Below are 17,370 nucleotides of genomic sequence, written 5' to 3' on the forward strand. Positions count from 1 at the left end.
ACAGAGCGAGACTCCGTCCCCCCTCCCCCCCAAAAAATCCAATGAATTATGTAGCATTAGGACTCATGGTTGTTTAAAGAAACAGTCCTGGTAAGCTAGGGTGATCATGGGTTGTTAAGATGTGGCAGGCTTTGTGACAGCCCTAGAGACTGGGCAGAACTGGAATATTTGCAATGACTTTCGAGGGATTATACCTAAAAAAAAAAAAATTATGGTAACATGCACATCACGTGAAATTCACAATTAAGACATTTTAAAGTATAGAATTCAATGATTTTAGTACATTCACAGTGTTGTACAACCATAACCACCATTTATTTCTGGAATATTTTCATCACACCAAAGGAAACATGGTACCCTTAATAAGCAGTGTTGTTACTTAATAAGCAGTTGCTCCCTTTTCCCCCCTCTGCTCCCAGCCCCTAGCAACCAATAATCTCCTTTCTGTCTTTATAGATTTGCCTATTTTGGATATGGCATATGAATGTGATCATACAATTTGTAGCCTTTTGTGTCTGATCTCTCACTTAGGATAATGATTTCAAGACCCATTTATGTTGTAGTTATATATCAGTACTTTGTCCCTTTTTATGATTGAACAATATTCTGTTATATGGATATACCAACTTTTGTTTATCCATTCATCTGTTAATGGACATTGGGGGTCATCCTGTGTTTCGCTATTGTGAATAGTGCTCCTACGAGTATTCATGTACAAATATTTGTTAGAATACATGCTTTCAATTGTTCTGGGTATATACCTACGAGTGAAATTGCTGGGGGATATGGTAATTTTACATTTAATTTATTGTGAATCTGACAGTTTTCCACAGCAGGGTGCTTTGCAATCCATAGGAATTTTTAGTTAGCTTTTCTATTTCTGCAAAAATGTATGCTGAGTTTTTGATAAGTATTGCATTGGGTAAGTATTAGAGTGGGTGATAACACTTTGGGGAGTGTTATCTTAATATTAAATCTTATAATCCATGAACATAAGATTTTTTTTCCCCTAGGTCTTCTGTCCTTCATTAATGTTTTGTAGTTTTCAGTGTACAAGTGTTGCATATCCTTGCTTAAATTTATTAAATAGTTTTTTGTTTAAATGCTGTTGTAAATTATATGAAATTCAGACTTCAGTGTCTATAAAGTTTTATCAGAACTCAGCCATACTCATGTATTTATGTATAGTCTGTGGGTACTTTCACACTACAAGGGCAGAGTTGACTGGTTGCAGTAGAGACTGTAATGGCCCACAAGCCTAAAATTTCTTTTGTTTAAATGCTGTTGTAAGTGGAATTTGTCAATTTGCTTTTTTACTCTTCACTGTAATGACAACTAATTTTTGAGTGTTGATCTTGTATCAACACTCAAAATCTTGTATCAAAAACAAATTTTGCTGAATTTGTTTCCTACTTCTAGCAGTTTGTTTGTGTATTCTTTAGTATTTTCTGCATATAAGATCATGTCATCTGCAAACAAAACTATTTTATTTTTTTCTTTCCAATTTGGGTTTGTTTATTTATTTACTTAGCCTAATTGCTCTGGCTGGAATTTTTAGTACAGTGTTGAATATATGTGGCCAAAGCAGGCATCTTTATTTATTGTTGGTTTTTTTGTTTTAGCAATCTTAACCATTTTTGGATGTACAGTTCAGAAGCAGTGTTAAGTATATTCATATTGTACATCTAATCTCCAGAACTTTTTCATTTTGGGAAATTGAAATTCTGTACCCATTAAACAGTAACTCCTCATTTTCCCCTCCTCCTTGCCCCTGGCAACCGCCATCCTACTTTCTGTTTCTAAGAGTTTCATTATTTTTGCTATATCTTATATAAATGAAATCATACAGTATTTGTCTTATGACTGGGTTATTTCACCTAGCATAATGTCCTCAAGCTTCCTCAGTGTTGTAGCATGTGTCAGAATTTATCTCCTTTCTAATGTTGAATGATATTTCATTGTCCCCATGTTTTGTTTATTCATTCATCTGTCAGTGGACATTTGGGTTCCTTCCTCTTTTTAACTGTTGTGAATAATGCTACTGTGAACATGGGTGTACAACTATCTCTTTGAGATCCTTCTTTCAGTTCTTTGGGTATATACTCAAATGTGGTATGGCTGGAACCTGTGGTAATTCTATTTTTAATTTCTTGAGGAAACACCAACGTGTTTTCTACAGAAGGTGCACCATTTTACAGTCCCATCCTCAGTGTACAAGATTCTGATTTCTCCATATCCTTGCCAACACTCATTATTCTCTTTTGTTGTTTTGATAGCAGTCATTGTGTTGGGTATATGGTAATTTTTCATTGTGGTTTTGATTTATATTTCCCTAATGATTAGTGATGTGGAGCATATTTTCATAAGCTTGTTGACCATTTATATATCTTTTATGGAGAAATGTCTGTTCAAGTCCTCTGTCCATCTTTGAATTAGGTTATTTTGTTTGTTTTGAGTTGTAGGGGTTCTTTATATACTTTTTATGTTAATTCCTCCTCAGATACATGAATTGTGAATATTTCTTCCTGTTGTGTTGATTGCCTTTTCATTCAGTTAACTGTGTTCTTTGATGCACAATTTTTAAGTTTGATGCAGTCCAATTTATTTTTACTTCTGTTGCCTGTGGTTTTTGGTATTATATCCAAGAAAACATTGCCACATATAATGTCAAGAATCCATTCTACTATGTGTTCTGCCATGAGTTTTGTAACTTTAGTTCTTAGATTTGGGTCTTTGATTCATTTTGAGTTAATTTTTTTTGTAGTTTTGTTTTGCATGTGGCTATCCAGTTTACCAACACTATTTGTTAGAAAAATTGTCCTTTCTCTAGTGCTGTTCTTGACAACTTTGTTGAAAATCATTTTACCATAGGTGCCTGGGTTTTCAAGATTATTTTGGCTATTTGAGATCCCTTAAAATTCCATGTAAATTTCAGGATGATTTATTTCTATTTCTGTTACTATGTGTCCTTTGTAGACTGACCGTTTTTTTTTTTTTTTTTTTTTTTAAATCAATATGTAGTGTTTTTCTCTTGTAATAATATTTGACTTAAAGTCTCTTGTCTCAGGATAGCCACCCTGGCATTCTTTAGGTTACTATCCTCTTCTGTCATTTCAATTTCAACCTATTGTGTTGTGGGTTTGTATCTAAAGAGAGTGTCTTGTAGACAATATATAGCTGGATTATATATTTGTATTTATTTTGCCAATTTCTTTTTTCTTTTCTTTTTCTTTTCTTTTTTTTTTTTTTTTTTTTTTTTTTGAGACAGAGTCTCACTGTGTAGCCAAGGGTGGAGTGCAGTGGTGTGATCTTGACTCTCTGCAACGTCTGCCTCCAGGGTTCAAGCAATTCTTCTGCTTCAGCCTCCCAAGTAGCTGGGATTACAGGTGCACACGACTACACCTGGCTAATTTTTGTATTTTTTTGTTTGTTTGTTTAGTAGAGATGGGGTTTCACCGTATTGGTTAGGCTAGTCTCAAACTCCTGACCTGTGATCCACCCGCCTTGGCCTCCCAAAGTGCTGGGATTACAGGTGTGAGCCACCGTGCCCAGCCTATTTTGCCAATTTCTGTATTTTACTTGGGAGTTTATTTACATTTAGAGTAAAAGATAAACTGATAAAGCACTTATGCCTCTTTGCTATTTGTTTTCCATGTGTATTACATCTTGTTTTCAGTTTTTCTGTATATGTCTTCTTTTGTGTTTGTTTTTTTCTAACGTGTCATTTTAATTCCTTTTGTATTTCTTTGTAGTCATTATTTACCTAGTGTTAATACTTGGAATTGCAATTAACATCTTGAATTTATAACAATCTAGCTTGCATTAATACCAACTGAGCCTTAATCTTATATTAAAACTCTGCTCCTATACAGCTTTGTCCCTGTCCTTTGTCTTCTTATTGTCACATTTTATGCCTTTGTAAATTGTGTGCACATTACCATATATTTATAATTATTGTTTTATGTATTTGTCTTTTAAATCATATAGAAAAAAGCACATAAAAGCCAAGAATACAATAAGACTGGCTTTTGCATTTTCTTACAGTAGTTACTTTTACCATTTGAATTTTTTGTATGTTTGGATTGGAGTTACCGTCTAGTGTCCTTTTGTTTCAACCTTTAGGACTTCCTTTTGCATTTCTTATAGGACAGGTCTAGTACTAATAAATTCTCTCAGATTCTGTTGATCTAGGAATGTTTTAAATTCTCCTTCATTTTTGAAAGGCAGTTTTGCCAAATGTAGAATTTTTGATTTTTTTTTTTCTTTTGGCACTTTAAAGGTGCCATTATCCTACTGCCTCTGGCCTTCATGGTTTCTAATAAAAGACTGGCTGTTAATCTTATTTCAGATCCTTTGTACATGGTTAGTCCCTTATCTCTTGCTACTTTCAAGATTCTTTGTCTTTTGACAATTTATTATTTCTCTCAGTTTGAAGTTCTTTGAGGTTATCCTAATTATAGTTTCTTGAGAGTCTTGGACATGAGATTCACATTTTTCATCAATTTGGAAGGTCTTCAGACATTATTTCTTCGGATATTTTTTGGTTCCATTTTCTCCTCTTTGTCAGCAACTCTTTTTATTAACTTTTGGTATGCTTGATGTTGTCTCATGGATCTCTTAGGCACTGTCCATTTTTCACCATTTTTCTCTGCTCCACAGAATGAGTAACCTCCATCAGTGTCTTCAGTTTTGCTGATTCTTTGTTCTCTTTGAGCTCCAATCTGTTATTAAATCCTTTCACTGAATTTAAAAAATTTTAGTTTCTGTACTTGTCAGCTCCAGACAGTCCTAATTACATTTTTATAATTTTGTTCTCTAATTTAATATTTTGTATTTGGCACAGCATCATCCTCCTGGTTTGTCTTAGTTCTTTGTCTGGTTTCATTTAGCTCTTCGAGCACATTTAGAACAGTTGATTTCAATTCTTTATCTAGTAAGACCAATATCAAAGGTGTCTTTGAGGACAGGTTTTATTCATTTCTTCTTTCTGTGTATCTGTGGGTCATATTACCTTCTTTGCATTCCTCATAATTTTTTATTGAAAACTGAGCATTTTGAATATTAAAATGTGCTAATTCTAGAAATCAGATTCTTTTCCCCAGAATTTGTTGTTGCTGTTTATTTTGCATTGTTTGTTTATTTTGTGACTTTTCTAAACTATTTTTGTATAGTCAGTGTTCTTTGTTGTACATGGTCACTGAAACTCTGTTCTGTTAGTGGTCAGTTTGTGATTTGACAGAGATTTCTTTAAATGCCCAGAGCCAAGACAAAACAAAAAACTCTTCTGGTCTTTGCATATTGGCCCTGTTTTAGGGTGCTCCTGTAATGGTTTGCCAGGCCATTTGCATCTCTCTGTAAAACTTTACTTCCTGCTTACACCGAGCCTGAAGGTCAACCAGACATGAAAGCTTAGGTTCCTCTCAGGTTTTTTCTGAGCATGCATATTGCCCTGGCCTTGCACATGACCTCAATTCCCTGGTTTATGCAGGAGCTTTTCAAACCCCTTATCCCCACCCCTGGCCCCCATATATTTCCTTCCCAGTTTTTCCATTCGCAGTTTTATCAGTCCATCTGCTGCTTTTCTCATCTGGCTGCTGTGGCCTGATAATTGTCTTTAAATGCTTTCAACAAGCACTTCCTGGAAGAATAGCCCTGAGAAAGTTCCAAGGCAGGCAAAACAAAGACAAGCCTCTGAGCCACTTTTTCAGAGAGCCAGCATAGACAGATCAAAATACACAACTATAGTTCTCTGAAAACAACGTGCATACTGTCCACTTTGGCACAGGCATCAGCAAGCCATACCAGGAATGTTCTGGGTGTACTAGGTTTTTAATTAGATTGGAGAATTCTGAAAAGCTTGATGCTGAGAGGGCTTTTTTTTTTTTTTTCCAGCTTAATTGTTGCTTTAGTTTGGGATGGAGTTTTGGAGTTACCTATTCCATTTTCAGCCTGCCTCCCACATCAATTTTTGAGTAATTACTCTGTAGCACAACAGATGTACCTAGCCCATCTTGTCCTTTTCCTGCACTACCTCTGCCATTAGCCATTTCTCCAAAGGACATTATTCTTTCTAGTGGAGGATGGAATTTAAAAAGCAAGATCTGGGTGCTCATTGCTAAAGGTTGTCACTGTCTCAGACCCTCTCAATTGACAGAATTAGGAAATATATATGTGTATGTATACACACACACAAATACACATGTGTGCACCTATTTTTATATTGGTCTATCTATACATGTTTTTTAAACAATGAGTTTACATAGACATTTTCCAGTTTCAATCTTAACCCCATAGCCTTTCTGTTTTCCATCTTTGTAACTTCTTTCTCCAACAGTGAGAAACCAGGCTATACCATTATCCACAATATTTATATTTATTTGCTCCTTCTCCCTGTTTGTATCCATTTTTTTTTTTTTTTTAATTGAGATGGAGTTTCACTCTTGGTGCCCAGGCTGTATGCAGTGGCACGATCTCAGCTCACCACCACCTCCGCCTTCTGGGTTCAAGTGATTCTCCTACCTCAGCCTTCCAAGTAGCTGAGATTAGAGGCATGCACCACCACGCCTGGATAATTTTGTATTTTTAGAAGAGACAGGGTTTCTCCATGTTGGTCAGGCTGGTCTCAAACTCCCAACCTCAGGTGATCTGCCCACCTTGGCCTCCCAAAGTGTTGGGATTACAGACGTGAGCCACTGCACCCGGCTGATATCTAATGTCTTAAACCTGCCAGTGCTACCTGTCTCCTCAGCTCTGGTTTGATCCCTTAGATCATCATCTTCCTGGAATTATCCATACTTGCTATATTAAATATTCAAATCAGTTTTGATGTATTAAAACATTTTAGAAGTTAAAAGGTACCATTTGACTAAGTCTTATTTTTGGAAAAACATTATTACTTTATGTAAGCTTATCAAAAATAAAATTTCTGATTATTGGTAGCACAGTATCTAAACCTCTCTCTCCAGGTTGTCAAGCCACTACTGTGTCCATTAAGTTATAAGGACACTAATCTCATTCATGAGGGCAGAGCTTCCTAATCACCTCCTAAAGGCCATGCCTCTTTGTACTATTGCAATGGTATTAGATTCAATGAAGTTGTGAAGGGCACAAACATTCAGACCATAACACTAAGTATTTTATACTACTGGATACTATCATAAACGGAATTATTTTCTGAATTTCATTTTGGATGGTTCATTGTTGGAGTATTAAAAAAAAACTAATTGTTATGTGTTGGTTTTGTACTCTGCAACTTCGCTGAAACCATTTGTTAGTTCCGATTTTTTGTGGATTTTTTGCTAAATAATGTTATCTGCAAATAGAGTAGTTTTACTTCTGCCTTTCAATTTGAATGTCTTTTATTCCTCTGTTTTCTGAATTTTGTTATCCTCAAATAGTATTGGATTTTGTGTTTTTTTCTGCATCATTGATATGATCACGTGTTTATTCATTTGTTTTATTAATGTGGTGTCTTACACTGATTAATTTTCTTATATCGAACCACTCTTGCATTCCTGGGATAGATCCAACTTGGTCATAGTATGTAATGTTTTTAATATGCTGCCAAATTTGGTTTGCTAGTATTTTATTGATTTTTTTTTTTTGCATCTGTGTTCATAAGGGATATTAGCCTGTAATTTTCTTTTCCTGTGAAGTCTTTTTTTGGCTTTGGTATCAAGATAATGCTGGCTGGCACTCACAGGAATAAAACTCACAGGAATGAGTTAGGAAGTATTCCCTTCTAATTTTTGGAAATCTTTGAGGAAGATTAGTATTATTTCTTTAATTTGATAGAATTCACCAGTGAAGCCATCTTACCCTGGATTTTTTTCCCTTGGGCAGTTTTTTAAAAAATTACTGATATATCTCTTTACTTTTTGTAAGTATGTTGAGATTTTATATTTCTTCTTGAGTCAGTTTTAGTAATTTGTGTCCTTCTAGGAAATGTGTCTACTTCATTGAGTTACTTAATTTATTAGTGTACAGTTGTTCATAGTATTCTCTTATAACTCATTTTTTTTGTAATGTCACTTTCATTTCTGATTTTAGTTCTTTGCATTTTTTTTCTTTAGTAAATCTAGCTAAAAATTTATTTAATTTTGGAATGCTCTTTTTTTCCTGATATATATATATATCTCTCTCTTTTAATCTCAAAATGTATATATATTTTGAGATGGAGTATCACCCAGGTTGGAGTTCAGTGGCATGATCTTGGCTCACTGCAACCTCTGCCTCCCGGATTCAAGATATTCTCCTGCGTCAGCCTCCTGAGTAGCTGAGATTATAGGCATCCACCACCACGCATGGCTATTATTTGTATTTTCAGTAGAGACGGGGTTTCACCATGTTGGCCAGGCTGGTCTTGAACTCTAGACCTTAAGTCTCTCCCCAGCTTCAGAATCATCTTTGTAGCCTTCCACTGGACATGCTCACTTCCGTGACATGAAGATATTCCAAGACCTCTATGGCCTGCATGTGTCTTACTGTCACTCTGCCCTCTATCCTCCCACAACACCCAACCTCCTGGTTCTAATTTCCAGATCTTCTAAGGCCTCTATGCAGGCCCTCTGGAAGTAGCCCTTGCTCTCTTCCTTTGCTTAGTGAATTCCCTCTTCTACATCTCCACTGCTGCCCCTTAATATAGACAATCTACCTCTAATGCTGCTCTCCAGCACAGTCTCCACTCTACTTTGGTGGCATTGCTTCCTCAGTGAAAATGAATTACGTTACAGGGATTTGGGTGTGTATTTTCAGTTCACCATCAGTTCTGCTATTCGCATCAGTGACGTGGAGTCAGGGGAGCAGGGAGTCTATGGCCTAAAGGAAGTGTGCAAGGTAATTGTGTTTATGTATATACTGCCAGTCCTTTAGAGTGTTGGAGGAAAATATCAGCTTGGATATTTATATTTTTATCTAAAAAATAAGAACAAAATTAAGCTTTCCTTATATGTGGATTGATTGTATTTTACTTTATAAATAAATATAAATAAAATTAGTAGTTGCTAAACATTTTTATGGATCAGTTGAGTGATAAATATTTGGAGAACACTAACAGGATTAAAGCCAAAAGTATTTCCTAGTCTCCCTCATCTCCCATGCCTCTGCAACCTTTACCTCATCGCAGGTAAGACATGCTCTTATCTTGTTAAGCAAGTCCATTGACTTGCCACATATTTTTTAAGGTTTTTAACCATTTTTTTTTTTTCAATTTAAGTTCTAGGGTACATGTGCACAACGTGCAAGTTTGTTACACATGTATAAATGTGCCATGTTGGTGTGCTGCACACATTAACTCCTCATTTACATTAGGTATATCTCCTAATGATATCCCACCCCTTCCCCCCTCCCCACAATAGGCCCTGGTGTGTGATGTTCCCCTTCCTGTGTCCAAGTGGTCTCATTGTTCAATTCCAACCTATGAGTGAGAACATGTGGTGTTTAGTTTTCTGTTCTTGCGATAGTTTGCTGAGAATGATGGTTTCCAGCTGCATTCATGTCCCTACAAAGGACACGAACTCATCCTTTTTTATGGCTGCATAGTATTCCATGGTGTATATGTACCACATTTTCTTAATCCAGTCTGTCACTGATGGACATTTGGGTTGATTCCAAGTCTTTGCTATTGTGAATAGTGCCACAGTAAACATACGTGTGCATGTGTCTTTATAGCAACATGATTTATAATCCTTTGGGTATATACCCAGTAATGGAATGGCTGGGTCAAATAGTATTTCTAGTTCTAGATCCTTGAGGAATCGCCACACTGTTTTCCACATTGGTTGAACTAGTTTACAGTCCCAACAACAGTGTAGAAGTGTTCCTGTTTCTCCACATCCTCTCCAGCACCTGTTGTTTCCTGACTTTTAATGATTGCCATTCTAACTGGTGTGAGATGCTATCTCATTGTGGTTTTGATTTGCATTTCTCTGATGGCCAGTGATGATGAGCATTTTTTCTTGTGTCTGTTGGCCGTATAAATGTCTTCTTTTGAGAAATGTCTGTTCATATCCTTTGACCACTTTTCAATGGGGTTGTTTGTTTTTTTCTTGTAAATTTGTTTGAGTTCTTTGTAGGTTCTGGATATTAGCCCTTTGTCAGATGAGTACATTGCAAAAATTTTCTCCCATTCTGTAGGTTGCCTGTTGATTCTGGTGGTAGTTTCTTTTGCTGTACAGAAGCTCTTTAGTTTAATTAGATCCCATTTGTGAATTTTGGCTTTTGTTGCTGTTGCTTTTGGTGTTTTAGACATGAAGTCCTTGCCCATGCCTATGTCCTGAATGGTTTTACCTAGATTTTCTTCTAGGGTTTTTATGGTTTCAGGTCTAACATTTAAGTCTCTAATCCATCTTGAATTAATTTTCATATAAGGAGTAAGGAAAGGATCCAGTTTCAGCTTTCTAATTATGGCTAGCCGATTTTCCCAGCACCATTTATTAAATAGGGAATCCTTTCCCCATTTCTTGTTTTTCTGAGATTTGTCAAAGATCAGATGGCCGTAGATGTGTGGTATTATTTCTGAGGGCTCTGTTCTGTTCCATGGTCTATATCTCTGTTTTCGTATTAGTACCATGCTGTTTTGGTTACTGTAGTCTTGTAGTATAGTTTGAAGTCAGGTAGCGTGATGCCTCCAGCTTAGTTCTTTTGACTTAGGATTGTCTTGGCAATGTGGGGTCTTTTTTGGTTCCATATGAACTTTAAAGCAGTTTTTTTCCAATTCTGGGAAGAAAGTCATTGGTAACTTAAAGGGGATGGCATTGAATCTATAAATTACCTTGGGCAGTATGGCCATTTTCACGATATTGATTCTTCCTATCCATGAGCATGGTGTGTTCTTCCATTTGTTTGTGTCCTCTTTTATTTCACTGAGCAGTGGTTTGTAGTTTTTCTTGAAGAGGTCCTTCACATCCCCTGTAAGCTGGATTCCTAGGCATTTTCTTCTCTTTGAAGCAATTGTGAATGGAAGTTCATTCATGATTTTGCTCTCTGTTTGTCTGTTATTGGTGTATAAGAATGCTTTTGATTTTTGCACATTGATTTTGTATCCTGAGACTTTGCTGAAGTTGCTTATCAACTTAAGGAGATTTTGGGCTGAGATGATAGGGTTTTCTAAATATACAATCATGTCATCTGCAAACTGGGACAATATGACTTCTTTTCCTAATTGAATACCCTGTATTTCTTTCTCTTGCCTAATTGCCCTAGCCAGAACTTCCAACACTGTGTTGAATAGGAGTGGTGAGAGAGGGCATCCCTGTCTTGTGCCAGTTTTCAAGGAGAATTTTTCCAGTTTGTGCCCATTCAGTATGATATTGGCTGTGGGTTTTTCATAAATAGCTCTTATTATTTTGAGATATGTTCCATCAATACCGAATTTATTGAGAGTTTTTAGCATGAAGGGCTGTTGAATTTTGTCAAAGGCCTTTTCTGCATCTATTGAGATAATCATGTGGTTTTTGTCTTTGGTTCTGTTTATATGCTGGATTATGTTTATTGATTTGCGTATGTTGAACCAGCCTTGCACCCTAGCGATGAAGCCCACTTGATCATGGTGGATAAGCTTTTTGATGTGCTGCTGGATTCAATTTGCCAGTATTTTACTGAGGATTTTTGCATCGATGTTCATCAGGGATATTGGTCTAAAATTCTCTCTTTTTATTGTGTCTCTGCCATGCTTTGGTATCAGGATGATGTTGGCCTCATAAAATGAGTTAGGGAGGATTCCCTCTTTTTCCGTTGATTGGAATAGTTTCAGAAGGAATGGTACCACCCCCTCCTTGTACCTCTGGTAGAATTTGGCTGTGAATCCATCTGGTACTGGACTTTTTTTGGTTGGTAGGCTATTAATTGTTGCCTCAATATCAGAGCCTGCTATTGGTCTATTCAGGGATTCAACTTCTTCCTGGTTTATTCTTGGGAGAGTGTATGTGTCCAGGAATTTATCCATTTCTTCTAGGTTTTTAGTTTATTTGTGTAGAGGTGTTTATAATATTCTCTGATGGTAGTTTGTATTTCTGTAGGGTCAGTGATATCCCCTTTACCATTTTTTATTGTGTCTATTTGATTCTTCTCTCTTCTTTATTACTCTTGCTAGTGGTCTATCAATTTTGTTGATGTTTTCAAAAAACCAACTCCTGGATTCATTGATTTTTTTGAAGGGTTTTCTGTGTCTCTATCTCTTTCAATTCTGCTCTGATCTTAGTTATTTCTTGCCTTCTGCCAGCTTTTGAATGTGTTTGCTCTTGCTTCTCTAGTTCTTTTAATTGTGATGTTAGGGTGTCATTTTTTGATCTTTCCTGCTTTCTCTTGTGGGCATTTAGTGCTACAAATTTCCCTCTACACACTGCTTTAAACGTGTCCCAGAGATTCTGGTATGTTGTATCTTTGTTCTCATTGGTTTCAAAGAACATCTTTATTTCTGCCTTCATTTTGTTGTGTACCCAGTAGTCATTCAGGAGCAGGTTGTTCAGTTTCCATGTAGTTGAGCAATTTTGATTGAGTTTCTTAGTCCTGAGTTCTAGTTTGATTGCACTGTGGTCTGAGAGACAGTTTGTTATAATTTCTGTTCTTTTATATTTGCTGAGGAGTGCTTTACTTCCACCTATGTGGTCAATTTTGGATTAAGTGTGATGTGGTGCTGAGAAGAATGTATAATCTGTGGATTTGTGGTGGAGAGTTCTGTAGATGTCTATTAGGTATGCTTGGTGCAGAGTTGAGTTCAATTCCTGGATATCCTTGCTAACTTTCTGTCTCATTGATCTGTCTAATGTTGACAGTGGGGTGTTAAAGTCTCCCATTATTATTGTATGGGAGTCTAAGTCTCTTTGTAAGTCTCTAAGGACTTGCTTTATGAATCTGGGTGCTCCTGTATTGGGTGCATATATATTTAGGATAGTTAGCTCTTCCTGTTGAATTGATCCCTTTACCATTATGTAATGGCCTTCTTTGTCTCTTTTGATCTTTGATGGTTTAAAGTCTGTTTTATCAGAGACTAGGATTGTAACCCCTGCCTTTTTTTGTTTTCCATTTGCTTTGTAGATCTTCCTCCATCCCTTTATTTTGAGCCTATGTGTGTCTCTGCAATTGAAATGGGTCTCCTGAATACAGCAAACTGATGGGTCTTAACTCTTTATCCAATTTGCCAGTCTGTGTCTTTTAGTTGGACCATTTAGCCCATTTACATTTAAGGTTAATATTGTTATGTGTGAACTTGATCCTGTCATTATGATATTAGCTTGTTATTTTGCTCATTAGTTGATGCAGTTTCTTCCTAACAGTGATGGTCTTTTCATTTGGCATGTCTTTGCAGTGGCCGTTATCAGTTTGCAGTGGCTGTTATCAGTTGTTCTTTCCATGTTTAGTGCTTCCTTCAGGATCTCTTGTAGGGCAGGCCTGGTGGTGACAAAATCTCTAAGCATTTGCTTGTCTCTAAATGATTTTGTTTCTCCTTCACTTATGAAACTTAGTTTGGCTGGATATGAAATTCTGGGTTGAAAACTCTTTTCTTTAAGAATGTTGAATATTGGCCCCCACTCTCTTCTGGTTTGTAGAGTTTCTGCCAAGAGATCTGCTTGTAGTCTGATGGGCTTCCCTTTGTGTGTAACCCGACCTTTCTCTCTAGCTGCCCTTAACATTTTTTCCTTCATTTCAACTTTGGTGAATCTGACAATTATGTGTCTTGGAGTTGCTCTTCTCGAGGAGTATCTTTGTGGCGTTCTCTGTAATTCCCGAATTTGAATGTTGGCCTGCATTGCTAGGTTGGGGAAGTTCTCCTGGATAATATCCTGCAGGGTGTTTTCCAACTTGGTTACATTGTCCCCGTCTCTTTCAGGCACACCAATCAGATGTAGATTTGGTCATTTCACATAATCCCATATTTCTTGGAGGCTTTGTTCATTTCTTTTTACTCTTTTTTCTCTAAACTTCTTTTCTCGCATCATTTCATTCATTTGGTCTTCAATTACTGATAATCTTTCCTCCAGTTGATCGAGTTGGTTACTGAAGCTTGTGCATTTGTCATGTAGTTCTCATGTCATGGTTTTCATCTCTATCACTTTGTTTATGGACTTCTCTGCATTGGTTATTCTAGTTATCCATTCTTCTATTCTTTTTAAAAGGTTTTTAATTTTTTGTGCTAGGTCATTGTTCCTCCTTTAGCTCTGAGAAATTTCATTGACTCAAGCCTTCTTCTCTCAACTCGTGAAAGTCATTCTCGATCCAGCTTTGTTCTGTTGCTGGTGATGAGCTGCATTCCTTTGGAGGGGGAGATGCACTCTAATTTTTTGAATTTACAGCTTTTCTGCCCTGCTTTTCCCCCATCTTTGTGGTTTTATCTGCCTTTGGTCTTTGATGATGATGATGTACTGATGAGGTTTTGGTGTGGGTGTCCTTTCTGTTTGTTAGTTTTCCTTCTAACAGCCAGGACCCTCAGCTGCAGGTCTGTTGGATTTTGCTTGAGGTCCACTCCAGACCCTGTTTGGCTGAGTATCCAGCAAGAGGCGGCAGAAGATAGAATATTGCCAAACAGCAAGTGTTGCTGCCTGATTCTTGCTCTGGAAGCTTTGTCTCAGAGTTGTACCCAGCCGTACAAGGTGTGAGGTGTCAGTCTGCACCTTGTGGGGGATGTCTCTCAGTTAAGTTACTCAAGGGTCAGGGACCCACTTGATCAGGCAGTCTTTCCGTTCTCAGATTTCAACCTCCCTGCTGGGAGAACTACTGCTCTCTTCAAAGCTTTCAGACAGGGACATTTACATCTGCAGAGGTTTCTGCTGCTTTTTGTTTAGCTATACCCTGTCCCCAGAGGTGGAGTCTACAGAGACAGCCAGGCCTCCTTACGCTGTGGTGGGCTCCACCCAGTTCGAGCTTCCCAGCGGCTTTGTTTACCTACTTAAACCTCAGCAATGGCAGGTGCCCCTCCCCCAGCCTCTCTGCGGCCTTGCAGTTAGATCTCAGACTGCTATGCTAGCAATGAGGTAGGCTCCGTGGGTGTGGGACCCTCTGTGCCAGGCGTTGGATATAGTCTCCTGCTGTGCTGTTTGCTAAGACCCTTGGTAAAGCACAGTATTAGGGTAGGAGTTACCCGATTTTCCAGGTGTTATGTGTCTCAGTTTCCCTTGACTAGGAAAAGGAATTCCCTTCCCCCTTGAGCTTCCCAGGTGAGGCTATGTCTCGCCCTGCTTCAGCTCTCGCTGGTTGGGCTGCACCCACTGACCAGCACCAAGTCTCCAACACGCCCTAATGAGATGAACCCAGTACCTCAGTTGAAAATGCAGAAATCACCTGTCTTCTGTGTCGCTCATGCTGGGAGCTGGATGCTGGAGCTGTTCCTATTCGACCATCTTCTTTTTTTTTTTTTTTTTTTTTTTATGGTTTTTAAACTTTTATTGAGTTTTACATGTTTACAAAGGAACTAAAGTTTTATCACTTCAGTGAAATCTAATATGTTGACACACTCTCACATGAATTTACGCAGAACACTTTTATGATCCATCTGTGTTGCACATATCTGTGTAGTGAGTCCTTTAATCCTGTGGTAGATCTGTCTATGTATGTTTTCTTATGAGAAGATATGTTCCTCTTTTGTAAGGAAGACTTTTGTATTCAAATTGGAATACTCAGAAACTAGGAAAGCTCTAGGCACATGTAGGCACTAAATATTTTTGCATTAAGTAATAAATTAATGCACCAACAGGATATTTCTCTTGATTTTTTATCCACAATGTGTAACATAAAGCAACATATATCATGGAGGCCCTTTATAACATTTTCTATTTAATTTTCAATAATAAAAATGGTAAGAATTAGTCCCTAAACATCTTTTTTTCACGTCAGCTGATTCTTATCACTTCAGACTGAGCAGAACTGTTATTTTCCAGGGATCAGTGTCATTTAAGGATGTGACTGTGGGCTTCACTCAAGAGGAGTGGCAGCATCTGGACCCTGCTCAGACGACCCTGTCCAGGGATGTGATGCTGGAGAACTACAGCCACTTTGTCTCAGTAGGTAGGTAGGAATTGTTTCCCATGTAGAAGACCAGAATGTATGTCCTTTCTTATCAATAGAAACTTGTGGAAATTTTGTATATAATATAAATAATAGTTAGGTTTGAGGTTCAGAGGTCAAGGACAATGTATCCCTTTTGGATGCCAGAAAGAATGTTTTTTCTCTGCCCCCATAACAGTATTAAATGGGGTGTGTGTGTGTGTGTGTGTATGTGTGTGTGTGTGTGTGTGTACACTGTTTGGTGTATACTGTCTTCCTCCTTCAGGGAAGCCCACCCAGTTTGTCCCAAGTAATATAATTCTCATTCACAGGGTATTGCATTCCTAAACCAGAAGTGATCCTGAAGTTGGAGAAAGGCGAGGAGCCATGGATATTAGAGGAGAAATTTCCATTACAGAGTCATCTGGGTGAGTTAGTAAGTGCCAGATGGATGTAGGTATATTCCAAAGGGTAAGTTCAGATAACAAGACCATTGAAATGTTCTCCAGGAATCATATTTTAGAGGCTCCAGACCTTTGGAAGTAGCATGTTGACATGACCCAAATATCCAGTGGCTCTGAATCACCCAGCATCTCCCAGTATCACTTCCCTACACACTTCTTGTTTTTTTAATTGTAGTATAAATTATATAGTTGTCACAGCTTAATAAATTTTATATATATATATATATATATATATATATAACACTCATATACCCATCATTGAGATGAATATAGAGTGATTTTTCAATACCCCCAGAAAGCTACCTAGTGTACTCTTCCTAGTAAAGACCATCCCTCCTTCTACAAAATATTAAATATATTTTTCTATACATGCTTTTTTGAGTTGCACTTTCATTAGCATTCTACCATATTCACCATTTTTTACAGAATTATTTTAAAATAGCCTGGGCCCTGTGATTCATGCCTGTAATCCCAGCACTTTGGGAGGCTGAGATGGGAGGATCGCTTGAGCCCAGGAATTTGAGACTAGCTTGGGCAACACAGGGAGACCCCATCTCTATGAAAAATTAAAAAATTAGCCAGGCATGGTGGCACACACCTGTGATCCCATGCCTGGCTAATTTTTGTGATCTCAGCTACTGGGGAACTGAGGTGAGAGTCTTGCTTTAGCCTGGGAAGAGGCTGCAGTGAGCTGTGTTTGTGCCATTGCACTGCAGCCTGGGTGACAGAGCGATTCTGTCACTAAAATATAAAAAGCAATTAAAATTAAAATTAAATGTTCAAAGAGTAACGATTTCAGCGTGAAGCCTGAAAAAATTTGTGTTTGGAAAAGCTCTCTAGGTAATACTGATAAACATTATTTTTTAAGTACCAATGATTAAATATCTATGTAGGGCACTGAGAGAAAATCATAGATAAAGTAATGGCT

At 37.4% G+C, this 17,370-nt stretch overlaps 1 pseudogene across 1 annotated transcript in view; it reads left to right on the top strand.

The window, feature by feature from the left end:
* Positions 1-17,370, top strand: part of LOC126962216 (zinc finger protein 37A-like) — a 35,584-nt pseudogene that overhangs the window by 10,873 nt on the left and 7,341 nt on the right. The window contains exons 3-4 of the transcript XR_007728636.1: positions 15,873-15,999; positions 16,311-16,406. The product of XR_007728636.1 is annotated as a zinc finger protein 37A-like (transcript). The remainder of the gene's footprint in view (positions 1-15,872; positions 16,000-16,310; positions 16,407-17,370) is intronic.

This window comes from Macaca thibetana, chromosome 9 (genome assembly GCF_024542745.1).
Source record: "Macaca thibetana thibetana isolate TM-01 chromosome 9, ASM2454274v1, whole genome shotgun sequence".
Taxonomy (NCBI): Eukaryota; Metazoa; Chordata; class Mammalia; order Primates; family Cercopithecidae; genus Macaca; species Macaca thibetana.